The following is an 8,283-nucleotide window of genomic DNA, read 5'->3' as shown; positions in this document are numbered from 1 at the left end:
AAATGACATTATTTAATTTATTTATATAAAAAGAATTTTGCAGATGGTTCAGGTCACAGTAGTCCTTGTGTCAATTGTGTGAGGGTGAGGCACATGTTTAAGAATGGGATGACACCAATTGCTAGCCAAGAGCCTTCAAGAACCGGTACGCGAATTCGAGCCACTACTCCGGCAATTAGGAGTCTAATTCACTCTGGGGCTTCAACTCCGATGAGGCCCCGAAATGGTGGGATGGAATCTCATTCTGGTGAGGGTCATCAAGGATCATGGAATCCTTATTGCAAGGTGTTTGAGAAGAAGGTTGAAGATCATGCAAGGAAGTTGAGCCCTCTTGAAAGCTGAGCATTGGCTTGGGATGAAGCAAAACGTGCAAAGTATATGCCCAGGTATATTATTATTTACATGATATGATCTGAACTTGTTTTGCAACAATGATTCTACTAGTTTGTTTAATATTTCAACCCTTTAACTTGATATAAACTTTTCAACTTTTTAAAATTTCTCTTATAAAAATATGCCTTAGTCTAGGTGAGTTTTCAGAAGTAGTCAATGAATTGATGTAGTTTGTTTGTGAAAATTTGAATGTATAGGTTCAATCGTGAAGAGGTGAGGATTCAATCATATTATATGTACGGTGCCAAACTGCCATTCAACACCACTACCATTCAAAAAAGCGGTGAAGATATTATACAGTATTTGGACCTGGAAAATTCTAAATAGTAGTAGTTATAGGAAAGTTGGTACCTCCATTTTCTTCATATCCACTATGCTTGTAAATCTTGGGACTTGTGAGTACTAGCTCTATTGTAAGTGTCCTTGTAAAGTCTGATAATAGAAAGGATAAGATTGTATGATAATTTATTTAGGTCGAGCATTTGGACCTGGAAAATTCTAAATAGTAGTTGTTGTAAGAAAGTTGGTACCTCCGTTTTGTTCATTTCCATTATGCTTGTAAATCTTGGGGCTCGTGAGTACTACCTCTATTGTAAGTGTCCTTGTAAAGTCTAATAATCGAAAGGACAAGATTGTATGATATTTTATTTAGGCCGAGGATTTGGACTTGGAAAATTCTAAATAGTAGTAGTTGTAGAAAAGTTGGTACCTCCATTTTCTTCATTTTCATTATGCTTGTAAATCTTGGGGCTCGTGAGTACTAGCTCTATTGTAAGTGTCCTTGTAAAGTCTGATAATCGAAAGGACAAGATTGTATGATAGTTTATTTAGGCCGAGCAAACTGCTAACATTTAAACGCATGTTTATTCTAATATGGAAACTAAACGATAATAAAAGGAGAGGAATATTCTTCCTCTTTCATTGCGAGAGAATAAAAAAATCACAGAGAGTGAGAGAACAAAAAAGGCAGAGTGAATCCCAAAATTATTGCATAGATGGCTCATCTCAAAATGTTTGCAACTTTCCTTTTTTTTTTTTTAATCATGTGTGCGCATGTATTATCTAATAATAATGATAATGAAATTAGTCATAAAGAAGCTAAGTACTTGTTGAAGTTTAAAGAAGTCGTACACAATCTTTTCTCTAATTGGTTCGACAATGATACTGTTATGTGCGAATGGGTTGGTGTGGTTTGTGGTTACTTTCCAGCCACTAATTCTCGATATCTAGAAAAGATCCAGCTCAATTCAAGGCGGCTCAATAGAACAATCCCTTCAGATATTAACAAGTATGTCGTTAATTTATGCTATCTTGATCTTGGAAACAACTCTTTCAGTGGTCATTTGCCTTCTTTTTTGAATCTCTCTTACCTCCAATCTCTGTACTTGTCCCAGAACAACTTCACCTCTATTCCTCACGATTGCTTCTATGGTTTAGAAAATTTGGAGCTCCTTGACTTGAGTTACAATACCAACCTCTCACCCTTGACCTTTCCCACCAACTTGAATACCAACTCACGCCTTATTGTCATCATACTCGAGAATACAAACCTCATAGGCTCCTTGCCGGATATCTTTGATTCTTTTCCCGTATTGCAAACTTTTTCTCTCTCTGAAAACAACCTCACAAAAGTGTTGCCTAAGTCTTTTTCAAAACTAACCAAGCTAATTAGATTGAAACTCAACCACCCCAAGGATAATAAGTTGTCGGATACAATTCAATTTCTTTCATTTATGCCACAATTGTTTCAAGTGAATCTTGAGGGGAACTCCTTCGAGGGTTCTATTCCAGACCTATCTAATTGCAAACACTTGAAATATCTATTCCTTGCAAATAATAGGTTAACAGGTGTAGTTTTACCTTTTCTGGGACTGCTCAATAAAATCTATCAAGTTTCGTTAGAAAACAACTGGTTGCAGGGTCCTCTTCCTTTATTTAATAAAGTTCGGACTCCAAAAGTAAATCTTGCTTCTAATGAATTCTGTTTAGATCATTCTGGACCTTGTGATCACAGAGTCACTACTCTACTCCAAGTTGTTCAGGAATTTCATTATCCATATCTATTGGCGCAATCATGGAGAGGAAACAATCCCTGTGAAACTTGGAATTTCATTACTTGTGATGAGAATGGCAACATCAGAACCGTTAATTTAACAAATTCGAATTTGACGGGGTTAATATCCCCTTCATTCAAAAATTTAATGGATCTATGTCAATTGTATCTTGGTGAAAATAGATTGAATGGGTCCATACCAGAGAGCCTGACAAGCCTACAACAACTCAAGTTTTTGGATGTGTCCAACAACAATTTATCGAAAAATCTTCCACCATTTTCAACAAAGATCATGGTCATTACAACGGGGAATGTTTTTCTTTAGCAGCCTCACTCATCTAAAACCTCGCTATCTTCTACTTTCATTATAGGTACGCTCGTTATTATTTTTATATTGAGTAATGGTAAACTTACAAAAATAAAAAACAAAACAAAATTAAAATGTTAAACTTATAAATTTATACAAATAAGAGATTGCTTGTAAAAGTAGTAATTTAAAAAAATTGTATGTGGATGATGAGCTTATAACAATAGAATGTAACATTAAAATAAATTACATAACAATTATTTTGAAGTGAGTTTTTCGATGCCAAAAGATTGTGTGCCGAATTTATCAAAAACCTCACTTCTATTAATGGAGTTAGTTGGGCTGTGTAAAGTATTGGAAAATAAAATTTGTTCTATTATAAAACTAAAAATATATGTAGTTGTCATGAGTGATGTGCTATTTGGGTCCTAACGTTTGCTATATATATCTAAGCTTTCTAAATAATTCATAACTAAGAGACTAGGATAAAGATGTACCTTTCTGGAGAAAAACTTCCTTTATTTAGTATTTTTTTTTTTTGTTAAATATGATGCTTTTAAATTAAAATATTTTAAAATTTTATCTAAAATAATATATTTAATATTTTTTGGTAGATTTGTAAAATTAGTTAATTTATTACCTATTTTCTAAAAATTTATAAAATAATATACAGTTAATTATTTAATAAGATGATACTTAAATAGTATTTTAATCTAAATTTCTATTTTGTAATTATTTTTTACTTCAATGTCTACATGCAGGTATTTCAATTGCGGGTGTTGGTGTTATTATAATCATCTTTGTTGTGATTGTTTATTATTATAAGAAACATTTATTACAAAATAAAACTTCTATTGATCAGCAAGTTGATAGATTGATAGAAAGTTATGGTACTATAACACTAGTAAGAAGATATACTTATGCAGAAGTAAAACAGATGACAAATTCATTTTGTGAAAAATTGGAAGCAGGAGGATATGGTATTGTATATAAAGGAAGTTTAAATGATGGTCGTCAAGTGGCAGTGAAGATACTTAAGGAGTCAAAAGGAAGTGTGCAAGAATTCGTAAATTAGGTTGTTATCATCAGTAGAACATCTCATGTGAACATTGTTTCACTTTGGGGATTTTGCTACGAAATGAATAAACAAGCTCTTATTTATGAATTTATGTCCAATGGCTCTTTGGAGAGATATAAATATAAACAGGGACGTTCCTCTCTCAGTTCTCTCTTTTCTATTTTAGATTGGAAAGAACTATATCATATTGTAAGTAGCATTACTCAAGGATTAGACTACTTACATGAAAGATGTAATACAAAAATTTTACATCTTGATATCAAACCTCAAAATGTGCTTTTTGATGAAAAGTTTTGTCCAAAAATTGCAGATTTTGGATTAGCTAAAATATGCAAAAATGATAAAAGTAGTAGGCGAACATTTAGCATAAGAGGAACTCCGGGTTATATTGCACCAGAAATGTTTAGTCGAGCGTATGGTGGAATTTCTTACAAGTCAGATGTGTATGGTTATGGAATGTTAATTCTTGAAATGATGGAGGAAAAAGATGATCCACATATTAGAGGATCTCATGGCAGTGAAGGAAAAGTCTAGGGGACAGCAACTTTTGTGTTTTCTGGCCAGCACTTAACCATCAAAACAAAAGTGAGTGATCTCCCACCATTAGATGTAATCTCACACCATTAAAAATACTATTGATGGCTAATTGATGGTTACAAAACACCAAAATTGCTGACCCCCTAACATTCCTCTGGCAGTGAATCCTACTTTCCTGATTGGCTTTATAAGGATCTAGATGAAGATTTTATTTATTACAGGAGTTTGGCTTTCGATAAAGAAGATGAAATTATAATACAAAAGATTTTATTAGTGGGCTTATGTTGTATTCAAATAGATCCATTAAAAAGACCATCAATAAAAGGAGTGGTGAAAATGTTACAAGAAGATCTTAATTTAATATCACGTCCTCAAAAATCTGTCATGTCTTCTTCTCCTACATTCCCTCTTTTATCGTATTCAAGTGCATCTTATAGCGATGTATATAAAACAAATTCGATAATTGAAGAATTAAATGGTTAAGTTTACTTAAGTAGAAGGTATGTATTTATAATTTAATACTTAATTTTTTTTTTAATTTTAATTTTATTGTTAGAATTTAGTTTAAATTTAATTGAACCTAAATTTTTAAATTTAACTTAGTTTAAAATTAAGATTTTTAAATTAAAATTAATTTTAGTTAGTAAACTTTAAATATGTTATTTTAATTTTTGAGGTTGATATTGTTGATAATTTGGATAATAATTTTTTATTGATTTTGATTTGTTCGGTCTAAAATTAAAGAATTACTTGCATTTGATTTGATTGGACTGTTCTAATTATTCAGTGATATGTCTCTATAACACTTTGAATTTTGAATTGCATCTTTGATTGTGTATCATGTTTGCATAATTCTAAAGTAACAATTCAGCTAAAAGATTACTGATTCTGTTCAGACATAATAAAAAATCTTAAAAGGCAAGAAAGCAAGAAAACCTGCAACACCCCCATTTTCAAGATGCTGGCTGGAACTCCGTTTGGTGCAAGGCTCTTTGCTGAAGAAGGTTCTAGAAGCAATCAGGGAGCTCGTGAACGATGCGAACTTCGATTGCTCTGCGGCTGGGTTCTCACTCCAGGCCATGGACTCGAGCCACGTTGCTCTCGTGGCGGTCCTACTGCGGTCCGAAGGGTTCGAGCACTACGGTGCGACCCAACATCTCGATGGGGATGAATCTCAACATGGCCAAGATGCTACGGTGCGCCGGAAATAATGACATCATCACTGTCAAGGGCGATGACGGCAGCGACACCGTCACTTTCATATTCGAGTGCCCAAGTACTATTCATTTTCCCAAGAAATCTTGATTTCAATTTTCATTTTAATTTTGTCCGATTATTTCTAGGGTTTTATATCTGCATGGTTCATTTTCCTGTTTCTGTTTGATCTTTAGTTGCTAATTTTGATATGGTATTATTTTAATTCGTTAAACTTTTTATTGACGCTTAGGATTCTTTCTTGCTAGAAAACTGTACTGGAAAGGGAAGACCTATTACATTGTTTTTTGTGTGTTTGAAAGTTTAGTATTCTGCAAGGGGATGAGAGGCATGATCTTGATTCTGTAGTTGATATGAGTTCAGTTGTTAATGAATTGCTACAAAATTTAGTGTTTGGTGATTGGATTTCTAGGATTGTAAAAATTTATATGCAGGAATTAAGCTTTAGTGTTTAATTTCAAGCAAGATAGTGTTCAGCTGTGTTTCTTTCATGTATTGGAATCTGTTTCTGGTAGTGCAGCTGTTAATATTACATTTTGATTCAAGATCTGAATTATGAAGTTTTGGATATTGAAAATATTTGTAATCTGACTATTCTTTTTTTTTTTTTCTGTTTATGTCCTGAAGCACAAGATAAAATTTCTGATTTTGAGATGAAGTTGATGGATATCGACAGTGAGCACCTTGGAATTCCTGAGGCAGAGTACCATGCCATTGTTAGAATGCCGTCTACCGAGTTTGCTAGGATTTGCAGTATTGGTGACACTGGTAATTTGCTTTGCTATGAATTTTCGGGGGTTTTATGGTTCTCTTTTGGAAGTTAATAGTTTAGCTGAAACAATTTGTTCAGTGAGCGATAAATATTGTAGTTGTCATTTCCGTTACTAAGGAAGGTGTAAAGTTTTCCACAAAAGATGATATTGGAACTGCAAACATTGTCTGCAGGCATAACTCTTCTGTGAACAAGGTAACAGAGATTTATTTGTTCTTTTTTAATCATAACTTTATTGTTTGTACAATTTAGTTCTCGTATAATTTGAAATACATACTGATTGATATTGCAGCCTGAAGAAGCCACTACTGTAGAGATGAATGAGCCTGTGTCCTTGACATTTGCATTGCGGTACATGAACTCTTTCACAAAGGCAGCACCATTGTCTAACCAAGTTACCATCAGTCTTTCAAATGAGCTTCCAGTTGTGGTTGAATACAAGATTGCTGGACGGATGGATTCATAGCTTCCAGTTGTAGAATTTGAAAAATTACTGAGTACTTCTCAGTAAAAAATTTAGTTGCCCCCACTCCCAAAATAATTTTGACCCCACTCCCAAAATTGAAATCCCTAAGCCGTAACCTTCTCCTTCTCTCCTGTCTAAGTTTTTGTCTCTGCTATCTTTCTCCCCCTCGCGTAACCCTTCTTCTCCAGTTCTCCCCCTCGCGGCCTCGAGTAACTGGCTAACTGCACAGCTCGCCACCCACCTCGGCACCTCCTGATCTGTCCGCAATCCGCGTCACTGTCGCAGAATCGTCGACGCCGTTGGCTTGTCGCTGGCTTGCTGTCCCGGTGTCTCCTGACCTGACCTGCCCTGCTCGCTTGCTTCGCTGACTCGTCGCTGGCTGCTTGGCTCGTTGCTCGGTCATCGCCTCTCGCAGTCTCGCCACTCGCCTCTTGCCACTCCGTCGTCTCTGCCGCTCTGCCTCTGCGTCTCTCTCTCTCTCGTTCTCGCCTCTCCACTCTCCAGTGAGAATTGATTTTATCAATTTAGAAATAAGAATTTGAATAATTGATTAATTATTGTGATAATGTGATTCTGTGAAACTGTGTATCTGATGCTGTTTGAATAATTGGATCATTGGATTTGGATGATTTGTTTGTGTATATTTATGTATAATTGAATTAAGATAGGGTCACTCTAGTCTACAGATTGTAGATATACAGAGATGTATAGTTCATCAACACGTGTTGTGGATGTGTGGTGTCAGGAAGCAGGTTGATAGCACTGTTACATCTGCAAGGCTTGGTAGAGGTTTAGCTTAGGCGGCTTTTCTTTTTGTGTAACGGGATTTTTTTGGGTCGTCTCTATCCAGCTGCTTGTTGGGCTCTTTGGGCTTACTTATAAGATTGTATGGCAAGGGTCAATTTGTGTTGGGACTGGAGGAAAAATTTGTTTGAAATAGCTGCTATTAGAATATTGTTGATACTTCATATTTCTATTTCGAAGGGAAAAAAAAGAACATTATTCATGTGTTAATAATGGTGACATTCCCTCTTGGATGAACATTTAGGATTATACCTCGTTAAAATCTTACTAAAGGAAAACCTAATGAAAAAAACTTTAGTGAAGGAAAAAGAGTACAATATCCTTTGTAATGGGGACTGCCTCATTAAAAACCTTGTCAAGAAAAACCCAATGGGAAAAAACCTGACCAAGGAAAAAAGAGTACAGTCTCCCCCTCTTGCCGACATCATTTAATGTCTCGAAATCGGCGCATCCCAACCTCATGTACCAATCTTTCAAAGGAGGATTTTGGGAGTGACTTTGTAAATAAATCTGCCAGATTGTCACTTGAACGGATCTGTTGGACATCAATTGTCCCTTGATTTTGAAGGTCATGAGTGAAGAAGAATTTGGGAGAAATATGTTTTGTTCTATCACCTTTGATGTATCCGCCTTTAAGTTGAGCAATGCATGCTGTATT

General features: G+C 35.0%; 1 long non-coding RNA gene and 1 pseudogene across 1 annotated transcript; both read left to right on the top strand.

Annotated features, from left to right (window-relative positions):
• LOC110265969 lies at window positions 179–681 on the top strand. The gene is made up of 2 exons (XR_002352688.1): window positions 179–386; window positions 591–681. It is a non-coding gene; the product is annotated as an uncharacterized LOC110265969 (long non-coding RNA).
• LOC107614230 lies at window positions 5,277–7,830 on the top strand (annotated as a pseudogene).

This window comes from Arachis ipaensis, chromosome B08 (assembly GCF_000816755.2).
Source record: "Arachis ipaensis cultivar K30076 chromosome B08, Araip1.1, whole genome shotgun sequence".
In the NCBI taxonomy this organism is placed as follows: Eukaryota; Viridiplantae; Streptophyta; class Magnoliopsida; order Fabales; family Fabaceae; genus Arachis; species Arachis ipaensis.
Note: the sequence above shows the minus strand (reverse complement) of the source record. Positions and strands in the feature narration are given on the sequence as shown.